Here is a 26,230-nt window from a genome sequence, read left to right as displayed (position 1 = left end):
AACCGGTTCTCTGCCCTAATGACTATCTGGGTAGGTGGGGCTCGGTGGTCATGTGACTGGATGGGCGTGGCCAACTCAAGGTCACTCAGGTCGATGGGCGCTACGCCTTAGCTGTTACAATGTAATAAGGGTTAACCGGAGAGGCAGTTTCTGTAAGCAGGGCAGTAAAGATTAAGCTAGAAACAACACTAGAATGTTTCCTTCCTGCCTTCCTTACAGGATTAGCCCTGTAAAGTGGAAAAAAACAAAATGAGATTTCTTCCAACAACCGGTTCTCTGAACTACCTAGAAAGTTACCAACCGGTTCTCCCGAATAGGTGCGAACTGGCTGAATCCCGCCACTGCTCCCAAGGGTATTCTTACAGTCCATTGCATTTTCTTTGAGAAGCCCTATCTTATCTCTATTTCCTGTTTGAAGGTATTGCGGTCACCTGAATTCTTTCCAAGGAAATGAATGACAAAAGTTAATAGCTGTATATACTGCAACATACTGTTTTAATATTGGTACCTCTAAGGATGATAGAGGTGCCAATGATGGCTGTTTTGCTCAAAGTCAGGAAACACGAAAGCAGCAACATGGAGCACAGCCAGAAAAGGGATATTGGCCTAGCATGATTATGCTGTAGTTTGGTCAAGCAGAGAAAGGCCATTAAAAGTAAACCTTAAGGGCTAAGTCTCACATTGTGGGGATTATTATTGGATAAATATGAGAAAACAATTGATATATTTAGCATATGTGAAAACACTAGTCCCACTGTTATGGTAGTCCATCTCCACAACACCGATAGATTTAGCCAGTCACAAAACACCCAAGCCTTGAGGAAACAAACAATATGAAAATTAAAAGATAATACCTGGATGAGAAATCTAAGTAAATGCTAGGGATATAAGCCTCAGAATACCAATCTAATCTGTATTTTTAATATCTTCTAGTTCTTCTTCTTGCCTTAGAAAATGTCATCATGCCAGTTATATTTTTCTCTCTCTCTTGATCCTCTCTCATTAATCCTCTCTCTAGGACCATGATGGCAAACCTATGACATGCGTGCCACAGGTGGCACATGGACACATATTTGCTGGCATGCCAGCAGTCAGAATGCCCACATCAGCCAGCTGATTTTAGGCCTTCTAGAGGGCTGGGGGAGGCCATTTTCACCTTCCCCGTATTCAGTAAAGCCTCCGGAGCATGGAGAGGGTGAAAAACAGGCCGAACGGGCCTAACCAGAAGTTTGTTCCCGAACTTCTGGTTGGCTTTTGGGGGCTGTTTTTCACCTTCCCCGGGATTCAGGAAAGCCTCCGGAGACTGGGGAGCGCGAAAACAGGCCCAACGGATCAACCAGAAGTTCGAGAATGAACTTCCGGTTAGGCCTGTTGGGCCTGTTTTTCGCTCTCCCCAGGCTCCGGAGGCTTTCCTGAAGCCTGGAGAGGGCGAAAATGGCCTCCTCGAGGCCCTCCAGAAGCCGGAAACAGATCATTTCTGAACTTCTGATAGGCCCATTGGGGCTGTTTCCGGCTGCCGGGGGCGTCTGGAAGGCTGAGGGAGGCCATTTTTGCCCTCCCTAGGCTTCAGGAAAGCTTCTGCAGCCTGGGGAGGAGTCATGCATGCATGCAGGGGGGAGGGTATTTGCTCATGCATGTGCAGTGGGCAGGAAGGATTGAATTGGTGTGGCACATGTGTGCACCTGATAGCACGTGCACACACAATTTTGGCACGCCATAAGAAAAAGGTTCGCCATCACGATTCTAGGACTATCAGTTCTGGTCTGCAAAATATCCAGATGGTCATTAGATAGCAGCCAAGAGATACAGAAAACATGTGCTGCCATCTATTGGTAATCCATATTTTTGCTACTAATAATATCAATTTAAGATAGCAAAAGATGCACAGACGAGCCACAAAGACGATTAGGGGACTAGAGGCTAAAATATATGAAGAGTGGTTGCAGGAACTGGGTATGTCTAGTTTGATGAAAAGAAGGACTAGGGGGTGACATGATAGCAGTGTTCCAATATCTCAGGGGTTGTCTCAAAGAAGAGGGAGCCGAGGTGGTGCAGTGGTTAGGGTGCAGTACTGAAGGCCACTACAGCTGACTGTTATCTGCAGTTCAGCGGTTCTAATCTCACCGGCTCAAGGTTAACTCAGCCTTCCATCCTTCCGAGGTGGGTAAAATGAGGACCCAGACTGTGTGGGCGATATGCTGACTCTGTAAACCGCTTAGAGAGGGCTGAAAGCCCTATGAAGCGGTATATAAGTCTAACTGCTATTACTATTGCTATAAACTATTCTCCAAGGTACCTGAGGGTAGAACAAGAAGCAATGGGTGGAAATTAATCAAGGAGAGAAGCAACTTAGAACTGAGGAGAAATTTTCTGACAGTGAGAACAATTCATCCGTGGAACAGAAGTTGCCTCCAGAAGTTGTGAATGCTCCAACACTGGAAGTTTTAAGAAGATGTTGGATAACCATTTGTCTGAAATGGTATAGGGTTTCCTGCCTAGTCAGGGGGTTGGTTTAGAAGACCTCCTATGGTTTAATCCTTCCAACTCTGTTATTCTATTTTAATATTTCTATTCAATATTCTGAACGTACATTTGGGGCGGCGGGGGGGGGGTGTTTGTTTTTTGAAGTGGACATTTGATGGGTGTTTGAAACCAAACACGCTTCTGCATGTTGCATCACTGTTTCACTTGTCATTCTTTGCAACATTTCAGTAGCAGCTGTTAACTTCCCAAATCTGGAATCATTAACAACCTTGACCATTAGCACAGCTGCTATTATAAAGCAAGAATCTCTCTTTTTCTCCTCTCTCTATTCATCCCAAACAAAGGGCAAACTCGGGCTTGTGGTGGCCTTGGAAAAAATCTGACGTTCACTCAACTGGGACTGAACTTGTACTGCAGTAATTCTCCATTCATCTATCTCCAAAATTTGTCAGATTCAATTTAGGGTATTGGAGACAGGTAGCAGGATTTAAAGATTGACAATGGAAAAGAGGAGTAACTGAGATATGTTTGTTATGTTATGTTATGTTATGTTATGTTATGTTATGTTATGTTATGTTATGTTATGTTATGTTATGTTATGTTATGTTATGTTTTGTTTTGTTATGTTATGTTTATTATATTTGTATGCCGCCCTATTCCCGAGGGACTCAGGGTGGCTAACAAACAAGTGGGGAAGGGGGAAATACAAAAAAACAGACAAGACAAAAACAAGATACACAAAACAGATTAAAATCAACACAACAGTCACAGCAATTCAAGTGGGGCTGGGAACTCATCAGCCCCAGGCCTGCCGGAATAGCCAGGTCTTGACGGCTTTGCGGAAAGCCAAAAGGGTGGTGAGGGTCCGAATCTCCATGGGGAGATCGTTCCAGAGGGCCGGAGCAACCACAGAGAAGGCCCTCCCCCGAGGGGTCGACAGTCGACATTGGCTAGTGGATGGTATTCGGAGGAGGCCTAATCTGTGGGATCTAATTGGTCGTAGGGAGGTAATTGGCAGGAGGTGGTCTCTCAAGTAGAGAGATGCCACTCCATTATTTACACCAGGAAAAAAAAACTTCATATCTTTGATATTGCTATGGTGGATTGGCCCCTTCCCTCAGTTAAACCAACTTCTTTTCCTTTCTCATGCTTTCACATTCCCATGTGCAAAAATGTGGCTAATAACATTTGCTTCCCTTGCAAGATCATTGTATGGTTTCATCTTTCAGTGTTCATCAATCCCCCTGGGAACTGAATGTAAAGCAATTATCTTATTAGGGGAGTAAAAGGCTCCTTTCTATTTTGGACTTGTACAGCAATGTGATATCAAATAGGATTGGCTTTTACAAGAGCTAGGATGCTCTTGTAAAAGCCAGGAACAAAAGCATCCAGTTCACTCCTTCTGACATGCAGCCTGCAATCAAGAAAAGATCCGCTGATTGGAGGGGATGTGTATAAATATAATACAACAATGTAGGAAAAAGCTGGCTGTCCATTGTATGAAAAAGACAGAATAATCTTAGAACTACCAAAGCTTGAGGAAAGACTATTCTCAAGGAGAAGCAACGTGTGTTCTGCTAGGCTTAAGAAGCTTCTAGTTCATCAAACTAGACACTTCCATCTCAATTCTAATTCTGTCTTGATTAGGCCTATGTAGTCCCTAGAATGAAGAAAAGTGCAGTACCTCAAAGTTGTCAAGATCTATTTTGTTTCAACAGAAGTTTTTTCTGCATAAGCCTGCACAGAAATCTGCTACAGACCAAGAAAGTGGCTGTGTGGATGCAGCACATAGGCATGAACTATGAATTGATTGGCCAATTTGGGTAGACAATTTATTAATTTATTATTCCCTGAGTCATCACACAGGCAGCTCATAAGCATATGAGAAAAATGTAACTACTATTATTATTATACAATTGTATCACAGCGGCCAGTTGTTTCACCGGATTTGGCATTGGTTACTAGTCGGGCCCCACCCAGGGGCCTAGGTCGTTGTAATGTATTTTCGTAATATGCGTGCAGATCCAAGCAGTGCAGCTTTTTGCCTTTGACTGATGGTGATTTTGTCAATTTTTAACTGTTTTAAATGTAATTCCAGTGCTTTTGGAATAGCACCCAGTGTGCCAATTACCACTGGAATTACCACTGCTGGTTTGTGCCATAGTCGTTGAATTTCGATTTTTAAGTCCTGGTATTTTGCGATTTTTTCATGTTCCTTCTCAGCGACCCTGCTATCACCTGGTATTGCAATGTCTATGATTGTGACCTTATTTTTCTCAACCAATGTGATGTCTGGTGTATTATGCGCCAGTATTTTGTCTGTTTGTATGTGAAAATCCCACAAGATCTTGACCATCTGATTTTCGGTGACTTTTTCAGGCTGATGTTCCCACCAGTTTGTTGCTGTTTTAATATTATAATTTTTGCACAAATTCCAATGGATCATTTGTGCTACTGAATTGTGCCGCAATTTATAATCAGTCTGCACGATTTTTTTACAGCAGCTGAGTATGTGATCAACAGTTTCATCAGCTTCTTTGCAAAGCCTGCATTTGGCATCATCAGAGGATTTTTCGATTTTGGCCTTAATGGCATTTGTGCGGATAGCTTGTTCTTGCGCAGCCAGGATTAGTGACTCTGTTTCTTTCTTTAATGACTGGGAAGACAAGACCTTGCTGGTCGCAGGGACATCGCAAAGTCCCTGATCGACCCAAGGGAAGCGCTTCCAACCAGCGGCAAACAGGCAGCCCCCCTCCCCCCAGCTGACATAGTTGGAGACGGCTCCAGAAAGAGATAAATGAAAGTGTTTCCATCTGGTGAGGTTTTTTTTTCTTTTCTTTTAGAAGATTGCCCTAAGAAACTCTTTTCTTAAGCTAAATTAGTCCCTTAAGCAAGAACAAAGCGGCGTATTTAATCCCTATTGGACTGCCTTAACAACGTAAAACTTCTACCAGCCACTTCAAGCCCATCTTCTACATAGCCAGAAATTAACCACAGGCACTCTGCATTTGCCCCATGTCAAGATTCTTATGAAACCTTAAAAATCCTATTTGATCATATGCCCACTTCTTGTCAATAAAGCAGAAGAAAAGTTCATTCTTCTCCTGGAAAGGGAAAATTCTCACCTTCTCCTATATTTAAGCTGAACGTTTGTACATATGCCCAATGTGGAAGATTTATACTCTTGGGAGCAATATGACTTACTTGGGCCTATCATTATTGGATTGACGATGTTTAAATTGAATCTCTACTGCTTTGGTGCTCAGGTTTAGGCAGCTCTGCATATGACTGTAGCAGGGGTGGGTTTCTCCCAGTTCGCACCGGTACACCAGAACCGGTTTGTGAAATTTAGTGTACCTTTTGGAACCTGTTCCAAAAGGAAGGAAGGGGGAGAGATACACACAGGAAAAGAAGAGATTCACACAAGGAAGGAAGGAAGGAAGGAAGGAAGGAAGGAAGGAAGGAAGGAAGGAAGGAAGGAAGGAAGGAAGGAAGAAATGGAGGGAGAGTGAGAGAAAAAAGAGAGACAAAGAAAGAGAAAGAAAAAAGAAAGAAAAAGGAAGTGGGAGAGAGAGAAGAAAGAGGTGGAGAGAGACAAAAGGAAGGAAAGAAAGTGAGTGAGAGAGAGGGAGGGAGGGAGGGAGGGAGAGAGAGAGAGAGAGAGAGAGAGAGAGCGCACTTATGACCACAATCGAGCCCAAAATTTTGGTTGCTAAGCAAGAGCATTTTTAAGTGAGTTTCACCACATTTTCCAAGTTGGCCACACCCACCTGGTCACACGCCCACCAAGCCACACCCACCAGTCACATGACCACCGAGCCACTCCCACAAAACAGGCCACACCTACAGAATAGGTTCTAAAAATTTTGAAACCCACCCCTGGACTGTAGGCTGAGTAAAGGTGTGTTTCTAAAGTATAAGCTGACTTCAGAAGGAAATACAAGACCTATCTCATATTTCGTGCAGATTTCTTGGCTTAATTGGTAATAATTTCCAATTAGGAAGTGCTGAATCCTTTCTCCTGAACTACTGGATTGAATATTCTCATTGGGGACAAATGTCAGTTGAAGCAATTCAGAAATCAGATGTAATTTCTTTTTTATATATATAAATTTTTATTTTGAACACATAAGCACATCAACAGAAACAAACACATGACTTAAAAACAACATAGGAACAAGAAGTTCCATCGTATATCATACAGCAGTTCCGAATCGGTTTCTTTGCAGTTAGTGTTTTCCCTTCTATACATTTCTATCTTGCATTCATAATCTCCTTATTCGTTATCCATTTTTATGTACAATTCTTTTATTATTTATACTTAACTACTTATGACCAAATATTATTTACCTATATTGTGCTTTATATTTTTACTGTCATTTATTCTCTTACATACAGTTATAGGCATACATTCACATAGTTATTCTTTTTCTTTGCCATTCTAATATTGTTATTATTCCACTTAAAAGGTTATAAGGTATAGTTTGGAATGCTTTGTTTACCATCCTTCGCACCTGCTATGACACCACCTTATTTTCTCTTTCTTTTCTTTTCTCCCTCCCTTCCTTCTCTACTTCCTTCCTTCCTCCCCTCCTTCCCCTTCTTCCTTCCCTTACTTCTCCCCTACTCCTACCCTTTTTCTTCTCCTTCCTACCCTCTCTCCTTCTCTTTCTCTCTCTTCCTTCTCAGATGTAATTTCTGCTCTTCTTGTAAGAATTGAATAAAAGGAAAGAAAAAAATAATCCTAAAAGCAGGCAGCCTGGAAACTATTCTAATAAGTTAAGGAGGAAAAAAAATAGCTCCTTTCTCCCCAAATACTGTTGCTCTCTTTGAACGAGAAGATGTAATCTGTTCCATGTCTCTTTTGCTCTCTCTAGGTGGTTCAGAAGTGTTGGCTTGATAGACGTCAGTTGCTTTGAAGAACTGAATCAAGAAGCGTATCGTGTACTGGGAACTTCAAATCGCCTGTTGTAGCACGTAGCAGGTACTGGACTAACTTTATTTTTTTCTTCATTGTCCTTCAGCATGTATTGTAGTGCTTTGCTGGTTTGATTTGGTAAGACCAGGGGTGGGTTTCAACCGGTTCGCGGCGGTCCCCGCAAACCGGTTGGTCGGCGAACCCGGAAGTAAGTAACTTCCGGGAACGGCGAAGGGCCCACCCGCCTGCCCGCGTTCCCTACCCGGTTTTGACGAGTTCTGCGCTTCCACGCATGCGCAGGATGCATACAGCGCCTGCGCAATCCTCCAGGAGCAGCTGGAGCATCGCACAGATGCTAGTAAGCATGCATGCGCTGTGGCGTGCACGAGGACGCCGCCGGCCCCGTTTCAACCAAACCGGTTGGAACGGGGCGAGAAACCCACCCCTGGGTAAGATGTCTACTCTGCACAACTATTCTATCCGGGGGTGGTTTGCTGCTGGCATTACTGGTGTGTGCGCAATTTTGCGTGTGCATGCACAATTGCACCAAATATAGGTCTGCGCATATACAGAACATTTTAAAAAATGTGGGGGGGAAACATGCCATGCCGACCGGGGAACCAGTTCAGAGGCGTGGTAGGCCTGGGTCGCTGCTGGTTCCGGCACTACCGGTTCGGCCGAACCAGTCCAAACCAGTAGGAACCCACCTCTGTTTCTAACTCCACATTTTAATAGCAAGGTTTTTGTTCCTGTTCTATTAGTTTATTCTGAGGTGTTGGAAAGCCCAAGAATCAACCATCTTTGAACTGCATTTAACCAAAGCCTTGCAAGACTCGGGGCCCACACAATGCACTAAGCAGATCTGACTATGCTTCAGATCCCAGCTTCAGGGCGTTACCACATCCGACGAATTGTTTTCAGATGATAGACCTTGTCAGTAGAAGGAGGAGGCTGACTAAACAGCAAGCCCAAAGACACTAATATGCATACAGCAGCTAATTAGTGGATGCCAGATTTTGCTAGTGATGAAAGAAATGTCCTTCTGGGTTCGGCTCCAAGTGGAGAAAAAGACACTGGAGACATGGAGGCTGCTTGGAAAGATGGTTTTAATGGTGGACAGGCCCACATGGCTTGAGCCCTGAACAGAAAAGGTGATCACATGCTTCAGTGTTGGTGGAGAAGAAGAGAAGGGCCGAGGGAAGGGCTTGCTAGGCTTTTTATAACCTGTTTAGTCCCACCTCTCTGTTTCCTGTTCCTGTATAAGAAATGTATTCTGATTGGTTGTCAGACTCCCATAGGGCCATGCAGGGGCAACTCTCTAGGCTGTGTTTTGAATCCAGGTTTGGTTGAGTTCTCAGATGCCATGTGGTGAGTTGGGGCCAATATTATCATGCTTTAATCCCATCCCCCCTGGAGCTGAAGTGGAGAAGTCTTTATTATGTAAAGTGGACTAGCTTGGCCTTCTTAATGGCCTATTGACAAAGTGGGGATGGGAAGGAAGCTACAGGAAGCTATTCTGTCTTTTAAAACATGTTTCTTTCTTTTCACATCCAGAGAAATATTCTGCCTTTTCAATATCTCCTAGGATATTTCATTTTTCTGGGAGGGGGGGCTGGGTGATGACTTCCTACACTAGACTGCATGAAGGGCCTCACAATTACATGAATGCAAGGAAGTAATCGTTGATCACATTGTTTTCGAGTAAGGGACTTCAGAGTGCTGGTTATTTCATGACTGGAAATAAAAGCTTATTTCTATACTTGCTCATGTTGAGGGTGTTGCTATATTCCTCCATTACCTGACCACTGATGAGCTCACACAAATCATACTTTGAATTGAGGGGTCCTTGGTGCTTCCCGAGCTTGCTTGTTTTCTTGCAGATGTTTCATTAACCCAAACTAGGTAACATTTTCAGTGCTAGTGATGATGGTGTTACCTAGTTTGGGTAATGAAATGCCTGCAAGAAAACAAGCAAGCTCAGGGACTACCAAGGACCCCTCATGTCAACCCTGGGCTACAAATATTCTCCTTTATTAATACCTTGATTTATTTACTAACCTGTTCTGACCCCCTCCTCTGTCCAGTAACGAAAGCCGAGACACGCTTAATGAGAATGTCCTTTAATAACAAGACCAGAATCTCGGTGGCTGAAAGCCAAATAAACAAACAGATAAGGACCTTGGCAGCAAGTCCGACAAACCTTGGCAGCAATTCAGACAAACTCTGGCAGCAATCCAGCCTGCCAAGTTAGTTTCTCTTTAGTCCAAGTGTTGACTTCTGCAAGAAGGGCATGGCACCAGCAGTTTTTTTATAGTCTGGAGAGGAGCCTAATGACCATCAGCTGAGCATAATTACCTCCTGTAATTACGTAGTTGTTCTTGACGCCGAGTAGCTCTTCGACGGCGTGCATCCTGGAACAACTCACTGTTGGTTTCTGGATCACTCTCCCTTGTCTCCTCCCCACTGATCCAAGGCTCAGGTGCCACCTGGTGGCCAACCAGTCTCTCTGCGCCCTGCTCGGAGTCGGAACCCCGTCCAGGATCCTCCACATCCTCCAGGGCCGACTCATAGGGCCCCTCGGTGTCGGAGTCTGGTGATAGCTCCAACGGCTTCTGCTGGGCTAACTCAGTGTTTTCACAGCTTCAAATGTCTAGCATAAAACATAACCTTATCCATACAGTTCTTGTCATTAGTCTGGATGTGGTGGAAAGAGAAACAAACTGGAGCTCCCCTTTAATTTCAGAGCTTTCCATGAGCTCTATATATCTCTTTCTCCCTTGAGAGGCACCCTGTGGATATGATCAACAGCAGTGACTGCACAAAACTTTTTAAAGAACTAGCTATTTTGGCAGCATGCTGAAGTCTTTTTAACACCCTCCCAGCCCACTGCACTCCAGAAAAACCTTTGCTTACTACACAAAGAGGTATTGTTAGAGAGCCCATAGGAAACCAAAACCATCTGCACAATTAGGTGTGTTATGATTCAATATGTAGCACAATATGGTGCTGACCCTATTAATCAACTACAGGGAACATTTGTTTTAGACAAAAGCATGTTGTGGGTGAAAGGCTACATGTATTACTTTAACCCTGGCTGGCATTGTATATCACATCCCATAAATGATTTGCAGGAGACACCCACAAGAGAGTAAGGAAAAGAGATAACCAGAGTGCTGTTGGATAATAACAATTAATTTAACAACTTGTTGAATTTGTACATTGCATGACTCTCAATGGCTCTAGAGGCTCACAACAATAAAGCAGAATGATGGTGATAAGTATCAATAAAACATAGAAATAAAAGTTGGGAATGTGTCTCCCTCTCCCTCACCAAAGGCCTGAGGGAAGAGTCGGGTTTTCATGGCTCTTCTAAACAGCAGCAGAGTGGGGGAGCATCAGGATCTGGTGTGGGGTATGTGTGTGTGTGTGTGCGAACGTATTCCAGAAGGCAGACATTGCTATAAAGAAGGTTCACTGGCTCCAGTGGTGGGTTTCAAAAAAATTTGGAACCTACTCTGTGGGTGTGGCCTCCTTTGTGGGAGTGGCTTGCCGGCCATGTGGCCTTGTGGGAGTGGCTTGCTGGCCATGTTCTCTCTCTCTCTCTCTCTCTCTCTCTCTCTCTCTCTCTCTCCTTCCTTTTGTCTCTCTGTCCCTTTTTTCTTTTTTTCTTTCATCTAGCAGTTCCTATAATGTCTTAAGCTGTCAGCAGTTTTTACCTCTGTTCTATCTCTCACCCACGCCTGGCTTCCTGTGCCCTCCTTTACAGAGTCTTGCCACACTGTTCAGCCCTATTTTTAATACTTATGAGGAAGTTGGGGAGGAAAGTTCACTCCAGCTAAAAGTCAACTTTGGAACTCCAGGGCACTAGAATGAAAAGCCAAACTAATATGAATTTATAAGGTCCATTCTATTAAGACCACCTAACCTGGCCAGCCACTGGTGGGTTTACCTGTGCAACCCTTCCTGCATCAGTTGGAATCCAGCAGCAAAAGTTTCAAATGGCAATAATTTACCCTTTGCCTCTTGCTCTGCACCATCATGACATTAAATGGTTGCTGAATGAGCTACAGTAAGCAAGGACTACATGCAGTTACATTGCATAATAAGTGAATAAGTAAGGTATGTATGAAGTGAAAGTGATGGGGAAAAAAAACAATCCCTTCCTTTGTTCTCTTCTAGCCTGTTGTTGCATTTCTTAAAACCTTCAGTACACAAAGGCTCATGGCAGCTCCTGCTTTTCTTACCAATTAGAGTTTGCTGTCATAACTGTTGAAACACGTGGAAAGGAAAGGAATACACACACACACAAAATCAATACAGATTTATGGAGTTGTGTAGTATTAATGTAGTGGGCAGTAACCATTTCTTTTTAACAGTTAAGAGTCAAACTGAGAACTAGCAGCGGGAAGTAGATCTATCAATGCCTTAGCAGTCCATCTTTTTCTCCCTCATGCATGGTAAATTTAAGCAGGAGAGTGGGAAATATGTCCAGGTCAGAAGCTACCCAATAGCTTCTGACATATCCAAAACAACACAGGGAGAACTAGTTTGGTGTAGTAGTTAGATGGGCTAGAAACCAGGAGATCATGAGTTCCAGTTCTACTTTAGCATGAAAGATGCTGGGTGACCTTGGACCAGGTTAAATGTCTCTCAGCCCTACAAGAAGGCATTTCTGAAATTCTTATCAAGAAAATTGCAGGTGGAAGAAGGAAGACTTGCCTACAACTCAAGAATGGACATTGAAAGTTACAAACTTAGCCGAGATGGCTAAAATATTGGCATATCTTAAAGATCATTCAAATGAGAGATATAAACAAGACTGGAAAAAATGGATTGACTATATACAAAACAAATACGGGACTAAGAAATTCCAGATAGTCTACACTTAAGATCAGGAATGAGTTAAACTGTTCAAAGTTAGTGTAACAGGAAGAAGCTAAGATCAATGTAGAGATGTTATTAACCTCTTTTTTTTCTTTTTCTTTGTCTCAATATATTTTAGACTGTGTTTGTTAAAAATCTATACTGTGTACGGGCTCTGGGAAGTCAGGGGGGAGGGAGGTGGGGTGTTAGGGAGGAGGGTAGGGGAGGAGGGGAAATATACTATGTGTTAGATATCAATGCAATGCGATTTCACATGTATACTGTTTCTCTTTAATTTCTCTGTAAAATAGGACAAGCTGAATACATTGACATATAGTAGAAATACACCAAGGGGAGGAGGAGTGGGATAGAATAAAGAGGGGTAGAGAGGGCGGGAGAGAGGATGGGAGGGAGGGTGAGAAGGAAGGGAGGGAGTGGACCGGGAGAGAGGAGTGGTAGAAGGGGACAGGAAATAGGGTAGAGGGAATGATGGAGGGAGAGAGTAAGTTGGAGGGGGCGGAAGAAAGATGTGTATGGAGAGTGGAAGAGGTACATTGGGTTTCTATTGAGTTTGAGTTTGAGTTTCATTTTATTTATATTTCTGGGGGTATTGTTGACAAGAGGATTGCTGTGATTATTGTTTAATGTTGTATGGCCCCGGTTATGCACAGTATATATGTGACTGTATGAAAATGAAAAATGGAAAATAAAAACATTTTAACTGGGAAAAAAAAGAAAGAAATTTGCAGGGACCATCCAAGTGTCACTAGGAGACAAAACTGACTCATAGCTCCCACTTCCCCCGGGCTATTTGATAAGTGTTTTCTGTCAAAATTTGCACTTCTGCGGAGTTCTCTATTACAAATATAAACTTTTCTCCTAGCTCCAAGGTTAGTGTTTGACTGCTAGAATTCCCAATTGAGAAGACTGAAGGGCCAGCTAGCTTAGAATTATAGGACTAACAGCCTAATATATAGGAAGCCACAGGTAAGAAAAACTGAGAATGTACAAAGAACAATGCATATTTATTACAGAATACTTTCCTGAAATACATATTAAATAAGCTGAATTAACCAACGTTTTATGTTAATAAAATGCAAGAAAATGTATGTGGTTTTTTCAAGTGAGAAGTTAAAAAAAATCCTCAATCTGATGTGCAAAAATGGTCAAAGTGAGTTTAAGTCTGGAAAAATAAGAAATCAACATGGACAGATTAATCCATTCCTAAATTTTAAAAGGCCAAACGATGAATGGAATGGAATGGAGTAGAATGGAATGGAATGGAATGGAATAGAATAGAATAGAATAGAATAGAGAATAGAATAGAATGAATAGAATAGAATAGATAGAATAGAATAGATAGAATAGAATAGAATAGAATAGAATAGAATAGAATAGAATAGAATAGAATAGAATAGAATAGAATTCTTTATTGGCCAAGTGTAATTGGACACACAAGGATTTATGTGCAATGATTATTCTTTAGCAGGATGTGTAGGACTCTGCTAGCACAAAGCCACCATAGGAATGATTCATGAAAGATGTTGATATTGCTTGGTCCAATATTTTCATTTACTAACTTTTATTTTCATATTGCTGTTGCTCCCAAAGGAGCTCCAATTATTGCATGAGAGCATTTATCTCTCTTTCTAAAAATAAGTAAAATGCACAGAGTGGAAATACGATGTCTTGGACTGATATCTTTAATCAGTGGATGGGAGGGAGAGAGGGAGAGAGAGAGGGAGTCAGGGAGAGAGAGAGGGAGAGAGAGAGAGAGAGGGAGAGAGAGAGGAGGGAGGGAGGGAGGGAGGGAGGGAGAGGGAGGGAGGGAGAGAGAGAGAGAGAGAGAGAGAGAGAGAGAGAGAGAGAGAGAGAGAGAGAGAGAGAGAGAGAGAGAGAGAGAGAGAGAGAGAGAGAGAGAGAGAGAGAGAGGAGATATTCTTATACAAGTTCCGAAAGATAAATTGCTGATAGCCATGGATATAAACTAGCAATCTGTCATGAGAGATCAAAAGAGCAATGTCCCTGTGGTGACTGGTACTGATTAAAAGTAGAAATAATTTTGCCTTATTCTACCTCAACTTGTTTAGAGGTGCAGCTTGGCATGGTTTTGGTTCATGAACTAAATAATAATAAAAAACAACTGGTGTTAAGGTAACTATTAAAGATAAGAATCCAAGTGAAAAAGCAAGTTCCCTTGAGTATGCTATGTGTTAGGACTGAAACAAAGATAGTTATTTACTGCTTGGCATCTGTCAGGTAGATGCAATTAAAATAGTTAAGTATAGTGAAACCTGTTGTAATGGGCCAAGTGGAAAATAGAAGGACTGTTACTCCTGAACACTTGCTAAAGTGTAAATTATATCATTTGTGTAATGATATCATTATGCACATGAAGTAAATTGTGCTATTTGTATGCAAATGACACAATTTCCCTCCTCTGTTAAAGACATAAGTCACTGCAAATGGGAAAAAATGAACATAAATCTAAAGTCTTTGGCCAGATTACTGTAGGTACACTTAATTTGTTGGTTATTTCTGGGAGATGACCAGAAATAATTTTGGGACATACCAGTATCAGCCAAAAACTGCTAGATGAAGATGAGGAGGAGGATATCAAGTTAGTGTTGCCTCTTGGTGAATGCATAGATTTTCTTTCTCTGCTAAATTCTACTAAATGGGGATTTGCTACATTGAGGTTTCACTAAGTTTATATAGTGAATGTAGAAAATATTTAGCATTGCAAAATTAGGAATTCTGTGAATTAAAAGAAGAGTTCTGTACATTCTGTACAGAACCAACTGGCACTGCAAGGATGGTGAATGCCAGAATGGCATGACACTGTAGTCAAGAGATGTTGGTGATTAAAGGTGGCCACTGCAATAAAGAAGTGGCGGTACTTTTTGTTACTCTGGAGCAGTGGTGAGTTTCAAAAATTGTTGGAACCTACTCTGTGGGTGTGGCCTCCTTTGTGGGAGTGGCTTGCCACCCATGTGACCGGATATGAAATTATGAATTAGTACTTAGGTCAGTCCAAGTAGCTATTCAGAAGTTAGTGGTTAGAAGCAATCGTAAAGCAAGATATGGAATTAAAATACAGAAATATTGTATTTGTATTGTTGGCTATTTGAAAGGGAGTATAATATATATTTAATTTTACACATGTTAGCAGCTGCTGGAATTGTGTTTGCACAACAGTGGAAAAACAGAGATATGTAAATGAATAAATATTACAATGTACAGGAATAAATAAATTGACAATTAAAATCAAGAAGGCTTTGAATACTTTTTCACGTGGGATTGGTTTTAGCAATTGCCAACTAACGGAAAGAGAAATTAGAAATCCAAAAGTATGAAAGAAAACACCAATTATGTAAGGAAAGGTCCCTAAAATGTATAAGGAAATATTACTAGATCATTATTAATGCGTAGATAACTGTGGGACATTACACACCCACCAGTGATGGGTTTCAAAAAAATTTGGAACCTCTTCTGTAGGTGTGGCCTGCTTTCTGGGTCCACTGGTGGAACCTCTTCTAACCCGTTCGGTAGATTTGAGGAACCGGTTCTACCGAATAGGTGCGAACTGGTAGGAACCCACCTCTGCTCTGGAGAGACCATTGGTAAGTGCACAAACATTATGAGATTGTGAAATCTGCAGTGAAGATATAAGCAAGAATAAAGGGAAACATAATGGGAATAACAATTGATCCTGATAAAAGAAAGATAATGGTGGAATAAGGTGAAGGTAATAAGAATGAAAAAGTTAGTATGGTTAGTATGAAAAGAAGACCAAAATAAAATGGATAATATGCTGTCATAGTCCCTTCCATTTCCCATGTAATAAGAATGTAACTTGTAAAACTGTAAATGGATGAACACAGCTCTGGCAATAGGTAGCAATCAAATTGCAATAGCAAAATGATGACAAGTGTGAATGTTGGTCTTAAAACCAGCTGGTTTTAAAACAAATTATAGGTAAAGAGCAAAATGCAGAAAGGAAGGAACCCGAGTTCTAATGGACATCATAAAAAGTGCCCCTTTTTAATGTGAAGAAGATAACAGATTTGCCAGAAATAAAGAGATAACAAAATGGTAATGGACATAATTAAGTCTGTAACGAAGTACAGTGATAACAATAATGGGACTGTAATTGTGGTGAGGTGATGACTGAAAAAGAAAAAGGTGAAGATAACAACTGTGGAGAAGATGATAAGAAAGATAATGGATTGCAAGGTAGTTGTTGTCCAAAGTAATGGAGTTGGCATAGGTAATGGAATTATAATGAGGGGGTGATGACCATAATAGGGAAAAAAGTTATTCTAATAAAAGGGTTGTGGGATTCCTAATAAAAGTAAGTATCAGAGCTGTAATACTTGCAGTGACATCTGATAGCAGAGGAAAGGACCAGGGCAATACTACATCTATGCACCAATGGAAACACTCTGGATAGGTTTAAATGCCAATGGGAGTTTGTAGAAGTACAGGACAAGATTTCTGTTTTACTGAAAAAAGATTTTTCTTTTTTCTGAACTGAAACTGGAATCCCTCTTACACTGACGCAATATACTTTTAAGGCAATGAACAAGCTACGGTGGCATGGTTCCAGTGGTGGGTTTCAAAAAAAATTTGACCTACTCTGTGGGTGTAGCCTCCTTTGTGGGAGTGGCTTGCCGGCATGTGCCCTGGTGGGAGTGGCTTGCCAGCCATGTGCTCTCTCTCTCTCTCTCTCTCTCTCCTTTTGTCTCTCTGTCCCTTTTTTTCTTTCATCTCTCACTTTTTCTTTCTTTTTTTCTTTCTTTCTTTCTTTCTTTCTTTCTTTCTTTCTTTCTCTTTCTCTCTCTGTGTGAGTCTGTCTGTCTGTGTGTGTGGCTCTTTGCCATTCTCTCCCTCCCTCCCTCCCTCCCTCCCTCCCTCTGTGTCTCTCTATGTCAGTGGTGGGTTTCAAAAATTTTTGGAACCTCTTCTGTAGGTGTGGCCTGCTTTCCGGGTCCACTGGTGGAACCTCTTCTAACCGGTTCGGTAGATTTGACGAACCGGTTCTACCGAATAGGTGAGAACTGGTAGGAACCCACCTCTTCATACACAATACTGAAATACAATGATTGGTTTTACATATAACACATAAACCAACGTTTCTCAACCTTGGCAAGTTTAAGATGTGTGGACTTCAAGTCACAGAATTCCACAGACATCCATGCGTAGATGAATATAACTACTGCGGAATTCAAACTTAAAGTTGTCAAGGTTGAGAAACATTGCACTAACCAGTCTTATTCCCAAAAGACCAATCTGAAGCACCAATCTAGGTCTGGTCACTTGGCCCATAGCAAAAGAGATCCCTATGTTTTGGTGGCTCCCAATAAACTAAGTAGCAGAGGTTACCTTCCCAATTTTGCTGATCTGATAAATGGATTGATGGGTGATATTTCCTATTGCAAGTTGCATATTTGGCATTCTATGTAATTTCAACACATTTAGTCCTATTTTGGAAAAGCAATACCAATGGGACTTAGACTTACATACTGATTCATAGTGATTTACAGCACTCCCTAAGGGATTTAGAGAGTCAACATATTGCCCTCAACAATCTGGGTCTTCATTATACTGACCTCAAAAGGATGGAAGGCTGAGTCAACTTGAGCCAGTCAGAATCAAACTCCTGGCAGTGTGCAGAGTTAGCCTGCAATATTACATTCTAACCACTACACCACTATGGCTGTATAAAAAAATAGATCTATGAGGAATTTATCTGAAAACAATTGAACTACAGCATAAATAAACAACTCAAACAGGTACACAAGAACTGTGAGGGGCCTCGAGAGCAAAAGATCAGATTCTTCTGATGCACAGAATCACGTGCCTTCTCTACCTTCATAATGAATTAAGAGACCCCCGCAGAGCACTCTGGACTGGTATATGTGCTACTACTATTGTTTTTTGCAGTAAAAATAGTTGGGAGGACCATGAAATAACAGAATAGATTCTACCACTTGGAACTGTTGTGATGGCATTTTTCAATGTTTCCCCATGTGACATGGAAAAGTTAGTCTAGTAAACTAACAGTCAGCTCCAAAAACCTTTAACTTTTGAGCCGGTTTTCTACTTGAAGGAATTGTTTTTAAATCTGTGAATGACAAGGCATTGTGACTGAAATGTTAATGAAGCTTTGATGTGGGTGTTCCCAATAGGTCGATGTTGCAAATTTATCAGTTGCTTCAACCCCGAGAGCCGGGGTGGCGCAGTGGGTAGAGTGCAGCACTTCAGGCCACTTCAGCTGACTGCTATCTGCAGTTCAGCAGTTCAAATCTCACCGGCTCAGGGTTGACTCAGCCTTCCATCCTTCCGAGGTGGGTAAAATGAGGACCCAGATTGTGGGGGCGATATGCTGATTCTGTAAACTGCTTAGAGAGGGCTGAAAGCCCTATGAAGCGGTATATAAGTCTAACTGCTATTGCTATTGCTATTCTTTTAATTGTGAATTTTTGTATTTGTTTTTATCTTTGTTCGCTGCCCAGAATTCCTTCAGTGGATGGGCAGCTGAATGTGAGGAAAAAGGAGACTCTTCCACTAACAGTTTAGACTGTTTTTCCATCCAGACCATGAGCAGAATGCAGTTTGCTGCTCTGTTCTGTAGGCTAGAAATAAAAATATGCCTCTTAGTGTTGTAGAAAAAACAGGACACGCAAGCCAGCTCTTCAGGGAAGGAATAGTTTATTTGCGCAGGTTCATAGCAAAGAATAAATGGCCTGAACATTGAATGAAATTCAGGAACTTCCTTATATAGTTTATCACTTTCAGCTAAAGCCATCTGTTAGTTTTGGAAACACCCCTCAAGGTTTGCCCTTGAGTTACAGGAAGTTACAGGAAGTATACATGGGTCAGCTAATGGAGCAGCGTAGCTCGTATTTTGAGGAACTGACAATATATGTCTACCACACAGATTTACAGTCAAGCCAGCAGATAGATTAAAATAGATACTTTGCTTCAGCAGATTTCAGGTGCAGACTTCCTTCTAATCCGTGTCAACCGCACCATGTTTTAAACGTCAACTTTGCAATTTCTATATAAGAACAGTTAAGGCTTAATATCATGAAACCCTAGTTTGGTTCAGGCTTGAGGCCTACCTTGGTTCAGCCCGCCACCTCATTAGAGTGGATAAGTGGGAATATCTACTGGTCTACCATAATGCAATATCATGTCAGAAATTGGCCTGTGGTGCATTCACTCAAAATATTATTTGTTTCTTTGATTTACAGTATAGCCTCCAAGTGTTCAATAGTTAAATAAAAGTAAATTGTGATATTGCGAGAAGGTTTTTTTAGGTGTATCACATACTGCGTTATCAATCCTACTCTGTGTAACACTATGAAAAATCTCCTGGACAGGTTGCCTTTTCCTTCACATAGCATTTCATGATGTGTATCATTTAGTTGACTATTACATCTTACTGAGCATTTCTGATGGAGAATATTGTTGTCAATGCTCAGACAACTGTGAAATAAAGATGGGAAAAGAAGGTGCAAACAATACCATGGAATTGAAGAAAAACAAGAAAGAGAAGAATGCTGTAGGTTCTGGCTCCTTCTAATATAAAAATATTATTTTGCAACAAAAAGTACTTGGAGTAGGGGCACTTTGGCTATAGACTTACTTTTAAAAAGGGATAGGGAAAAATGCCATAAAATAAGAACTCAAAATAACCTGTCACATTTTCAAAAAGCAAAGCACTTGGTTGTTTTTTTTTTATCTCAAAACATGAACTTAGAAATAATGAACGTTTCAGAAACTGGAGCAAATGATAAATTCCGTTTACCTTATTTCCTCCCCCTTGCCACACAATCCCATTTATATCGCAGAAAGAAATACATTCCCAAATACTAAGGGCCTGTTCACCACTTTGCAATTGCTAATATCAAAGAGATCCTGATCCTTTGGAGAGCAATTGTCCTTCTGCTTTACCTTATAACCCCAGAATAACAGCTTTCCTCAAGATGGTGCCCTCTAGACATTGTCAACTGGCTGCAAATATTGGATGCCATAGGCTTATAGATGGGACAATGTTAGGTTGAAAAATGTATCTCTAATCTCTTTCATTCACATTTTCATCATTTACTAAACATATCACGTATTAAAACATCAGAATTCTGAGTCAACTGATGGACAGTGGCTATTATGTTAACAATTACTCTGCAATGGTCTTTCCTAGAGGAAAGAATTCTAAATAAAAATCTAGAAAAGATGTCATGGACACTTTGCTCAGAAGAATCAAATTAATTAAAGGCATCTTTGGCCTCCTGACCACCTGGATATTAATCAGCAATACGTGTCAGCTTTTGAGCACAAGAAGCTCTTTAAGGGAAACAGGTTAAGTAGTCCCTCCTCCATAATTGTGCCAAAGTACATCATTTTTTTAAGAGAGAAGAAAAAAGATATTTGATTATTACACATAATTCGGGTCCATTTCTGTATATTTAATAGTCCTAAAGATCCTTCTCAAGTTTCCTCTGCTTTTCACACTGCCTTGGAGGCTCAAAAGGAGAGACTCCAGATGAATGGTCTCAGTATACTAGGACTAAATGTGATTGGTTATGCAATGACTGAGTAGTGCAGAGGTGGGTTCCTACCAGTTCGCACCTATTCGGTAGAACCGGTTAGTCAAATCTACCGAACCGGTTAGAAGAGGTTCCACCAGTGGACCCGGAAAGCAGGCCACACCTACAGAAAAGGTTCCAAAAAAATTTGAAACCCACCACTGGTCCTTGGATATGATTATTCTACACTATCATGCTCATATTGATAAAACTCAGTGCCTCTGTGAAAGGTAAGGATGAATACTGCGTTTGTGGTGCAATCAGAACATTGCGTGTGTTGAAGTTGTTTTAACGCAAACCAAAGATGCCCTTTAAAAAACAAGTTTGCATCCTATTCTTATGCATGCCAGTGCTGTGTGTGAGGTAATTTAAGTTGCTTCTGACAAGTGTCGTCGGCATCTTCATATCCGGTCACATGGGCGGCAAGCCACTCCCATCTAGTCACATGGGTGGCAAGCCACTCCCACAAAGGAGGCCACACCCACAGAGTAGGTTCGAACAATTTTTGAAACCCACCACTGGAGTAGTGGAACTTCCAATCAAAGCCCAGCAATATAGATATTACCTCCCACTTTGTACCCCAAGAAGGAAGGAAGAAGGAATTCAAAGAAGAGGAAATTGGGAGTTAGGTGAAGGGGAAAAGATTGCTCATATTAAGTGCCAGGGGTGGTAAGTATTAATTGGAATATATATTACAGAATTATAAGACCATGTTTATACACAATTTAGGTTATTTAATACAATTTTATTCATATCCTTATTTATTGTCCAAGTACCATCCGATATGTCCTATATACTCTAGCTAGTAGTGTGATCTTGGAGACAGAAATAAAGAAGAAACAAAATTCCAAATCAGAAAATGGTTTAGTTTAGTGGGTGCAGCAAGACAAATAGATACTGTACTCCAGACAGCTGCCAAAGCCAATGAGATTTTACTTAATTTTAAAGAATGAAAAGAATGAGAAAGGGTCATCCACAAATTGGAGTATGGTTTATAACTCAGTGTGTCACGCAATTTAAAAAAATTTACTACCAGTTCTGTGGGCATGGCTTAGTGGACCTGGCAGGGGAAACATACTGCAAAATCTCCGTTCCCACCACACTCTGGTGCCAGCCAGAGGTTGTATTTGCCAGTTCTCCGAACTACTCAAACTTTCCACTATCGGTTCTCCAGAACCTGTCAGAAACTGCTGGATTTCACCCCTGGTGTCATGGAGAATCCCTAGACATCAATGAATTAGCTCTGAATTTCAATCACCAAATTCAGAGGATACATAGCCAACTTCTGGAAAACATAACTGAATGTGTATCAGGGGTGGGTTCCTGCCAGTTCTAACCTCTTCTATAGAAGAGGTTCCACAAATCTACAGTGCCGTTTAGAACCGGTTCCAGCTCCCTCCCCCTGCCCATCCGCACATCATCAAGATAAAGAGCGAGAGGAGGAATTCTGGGAGTTGAAGTCCACAAGTCTTAAACCTGTCAAGTTTGAACACCCCTGGGTTTTTTTTCTAAAGGGTTAGGGGTGTAAGGGTTTTGTAACTTGACAGCTTTAAGACTTGCGTGCTTCAAATGCCAGAGTTTCTGAGCCAACATTTTGGTCGCTAAGCAAGAGCGTTGTTAAGTGACTTGCACCACATTTTACAAGTTGGCCACGCCCACCCAGTCACATGACTGTCAAGCCACTCTCACTCAGTCACATGGCTGGGAAGCCACTCCCATCCAGTCACATGGCCAGCAAGCAACTCCCACCCGGTCACATGGCCGGCAAGCCACTCCCACAAAGAAGGCCACACCTACAAAGCAATTCTAAAAAAATTTGAAACCCACCACTGATGTGTATGTACCAGAATCCAAGTCAAAAAGTGGGAAATTGCTGGGAATATTGTATTCCATCAAAAGCAAGGCAATGCTTGACACCCAAAAAAGGATACGATTGATATTGTCATGGAAAATTAGCAGTAAAATGCATCAGTAGTCTATGTACAGATTCACCAACAAAAAGGCGACCGACAAAACCGCGCCCGACTAAACCGCGGTGACAAAACCGTGAGTTCTAAACCAGCCGACAAATGAGCGCTGAATCGTGCCGGCAACAGCGTGGCGACAGAAGCGCGCTGTGAACCTAAACGCAACCCTAACCCTAAACCTAACCCTAAACCTAACCCTAAACCTAATGCTAACCCTAACGCTAACCCTAAACCCTAACACTAACCCTAACCCTAACCCTAAACCTAACCCTAACCCTAACCCTAACCCTAACCCTAACCCTAACCCTAACCCTAACCCTAACCCTAACCCTAACCCTAACCCTAAACCTAAACCTAAACCTAAACCTAACCCTAACCCTAACCCTAAACCTAACCCTAACCCTAACCCTAACCCTAAACCTAACCCTAACCCTAACCCTAACCCTAACCCTAACCCTAAACCTAAACCTAAACCTAAACCTAAACCTAAACCTAAACCTAAACCTAAACCTAAACCTAAACCTAAACCTAAACCTAACCCTTACCTTAACTTAAATCGCCCTTCTGTCGACGCGCTGTTGTCGGCGCGTTGATGACGTTGCGGTTTTAGCGACACGGTTTTGTCGGCGCGCTTTTGTCGTGCACGCTTTGGACGGGTCACGCTATGTACATGCTTAAGCTGTTATCCAGGTGCTAACTGTTCATGAACCATTTCAAGGCTTTTGCTCTTCTTTAATTTTTTTAATCTTCTTCTTTAAACAGTATTTGAACAAATCAGCAGATGCTTTTCAAATAAGGGATTGTCCTTAGCCGGGTCAGACACATATATACCTAAAATTGTATCAAGGGGAAACATTTTCTGTACAGAAGCTTCTTTATATCACCTAGGTCACATGGCTGTTAAGAGGATAAACAGGAATAGGTAATTAAATGCCATTCTGAGATAATTGGAAGGAGGAATAAAATTTAACTATGATAAATAAATTATACATTGAAGTTCTTTAATCTCTTGGTTTATGCATTGATTTTTTATTTATAAAGCATCTGCCATTCTTACAGACAAAGGGATAGAAGAAGAAAAAGATTATTTATTGCACAGAGATTCGTTTTTCCTCATAGGAATTATACAAAGGTAGTTGTGCATATGGTTACAATAACAGGCTGCCTCCTAGGATAAGAGCTGAAAAAAGGAGAGTTTACTCTTCAATGGAATCCAAAGTCCCATCAAAGTATCACACAAGAAGATAATTTCATTCTTCATCCACTCACCCTTCATCTCTAAAGTTTTATCTGATTTTTATTGTCCAATAACGCTAGAAAGTGACGGAGTCTTCATTATTTATACATTTGTCTTTAAATCTAGGCCTGGTATTGGGACTGCTTCAAAAAATATTTCTATTTATTCATATTGTTTCTGAATGTTTTGCAGCTAGTCCAATTTCCACATCAGCAGCTAAATTTCCCCAATGATGGGATTTTATTATTTATTTATTTATTTATTTATTTATTTATTTATTTATTTATTTATTTATTTATTATCACCTCCCATAGACCGATTAGATCACACAGGTTAGGTCTTCTCCAGATTCCATCTGCCAGCCAATGTCGGCTGGCGACTTCCCGGGGGAGAGCCTTCTCTGTCGCAGCTCCAGCCCTCTGGAACGATCTCCCCATAGAGATCCGGACCCTTACTACCCTCCCGGCCTTCCGCAAAGCCATTAAGTCCTGGCTGTTCCAGCAGGCCGGGGGGCTCTCGAAATATCCAGCCCCTCGGAAATTGTGACTGTTGTATATTTTAATATGGTTTTTTGTGTGTATTATCCCCCTCCCTTGTTTTATTGTAAGCCGCCCGGAGACCTTCGGGAGTGGGCGGCATACAAGATCAATAAAACTAAAACTAAACTAAACTAAACTATGTATTTATTTTATTTGTCAAATTGTACAAGGAAACAAGTATGAAAACACATGAAAAAACGGCACAAATAAATGGATATAAATAAGCAAAGCATAGCCATAAACACATAACAAGAGTACATATAAATGGGACAATAGGACAGGGACGGTAGGCACACTGGTGCGCTTATGCACGCCGCCTTAGGGACCTCTTAAGGAACGCATAAGATCCACGGTAGACAGCTTAAGGTAAAAGATATGGGGGTTAGTGGAACTAACAACAGGATCAGGTAGGGTATTCCACACATTTACTACTCTATTCATTGGTGGGATTCAAATAATTTACCAACCAGTTCTCTGCACTAATGACTAGCTGGGGAGGCGGGGCTCGGTGGTCATGTGATCATGAGGGCATGGCCAAGTCAATGTCACTCAGGTCGATGGGCACTTCGCCTTAGTTGTTACAATGGTAATAAGGGTTAACTGGAGAGGCAGTTTCTGTAAGCAGGTCAATAAAGATTAGGCTACAAACAACACCAGAATGTTTCCTTCCTGCCTTCCTTACAGGATTAGCCCTGTAAAGTAGGGAAAAACAAAAGATTTCTTCCAAAAACCGGTTCTCCGAACTGCCTGGAAAGTTACCAACCGGTTCTCCCGAATAGGTGTGAACTGTCTGAATCCCACCACTGCCTCTATTGCTGAAATCGTGTTTTCTGCAATCAAGATTAGAACAGATTACATTCGATCTCATGTTTCTCCAATACACAACAGCCTCATACATTAAGGCATGAAGACGCATCAGTCCTTCTAAGAAGAAGAACAGAACTTCACCTGTTGAGCACCTTAGAAGCAAATCACGCCAAGGAAATTGGGGGAGGTGACATACTGTGCTGCTCAAAGGCCTGGTATGAGTGCAACGACACACTTATCCCTTTCAGGCTTCAAATCCCGGAAAAAAGTTGGACTGATCATTTCTAATGTCAGAAATTATGGATTCATGGTTTCATAATCATAAAAGATTATGCAGGAATTAAGAATTAACAATCCATGTAAGATTGCATGTTGAAGAAAACACTCTTGAAATTGAAACAGCAGCTGCTTACATCAGAAAGAGGTTAAAAGTTTAAAAATAAAAGTGTTGAGAGAGAACATTGCCTTCAACTATGCAGGATAATTTGTTACTAAACAAGAGGCCAGAGTGATTCTCAGATAATTTTAGGTGATAATCAGGACCTGCTGAAACACTTTACTTTTTAAGAAATACATTGCAAGTCCTGAAATACAGCCAATAGTCTCCTTGGAAACTTGCCTCTGGAAATTTCACTTCCTATTCCAAGGACCTATTCCTCCCCGTGGCACGACAAAACCGCGCTCGTCAAAATAGTGGTAATAAAACCGCATCGCTAAAGCCGCGACGTCATCACCGCGCGTCATCACCGCCGCGACAACAGCGCGGCGACAGAAGGGCGCTTTAAAACAGCGCGGTGGCAGAAAGCTGATTTAAATTAAGG

General features: G+C 41.4%; 1 protein-coding gene across 1 annotated transcript in view; it reads left to right on the top strand.

Annotated features, from left to right (window-relative positions):
* Positions 1-26,230, top strand: part of TNR (tenascin R) — a 585,927-nt gene that overhangs the window by 315,038 nt on the left and 244,659 nt on the right. The window contains exon 2 of the mRNA XM_087726783.1: positions 7,362-7,468. The gene's annotated coding sequence lies outside the window, so the exon portion shown is untranslated. The remainder of the gene's footprint in view (positions 1-7,361; positions 7,469-26,230) is intronic.

The sequence above is a fragment of the Thamnophis sirtalis genome, unplaced genomic scaffold (genome assembly GCF_051295495.1).
Source record: "Thamnophis sirtalis isolate CommonGarterSnake01/CBP01778 unplaced genomic scaffold, rThaSir2_p1.2 scaffold_12, whole genome shotgun sequence".
Taxonomy (NCBI): domain Eukaryota; kingdom Metazoa; phylum Chordata; class Lepidosauria; order Squamata; family Natricidae; genus Thamnophis; species Thamnophis sirtalis.
This window is presented reverse-complemented; position numbering and strand designations above follow the sequence as displayed.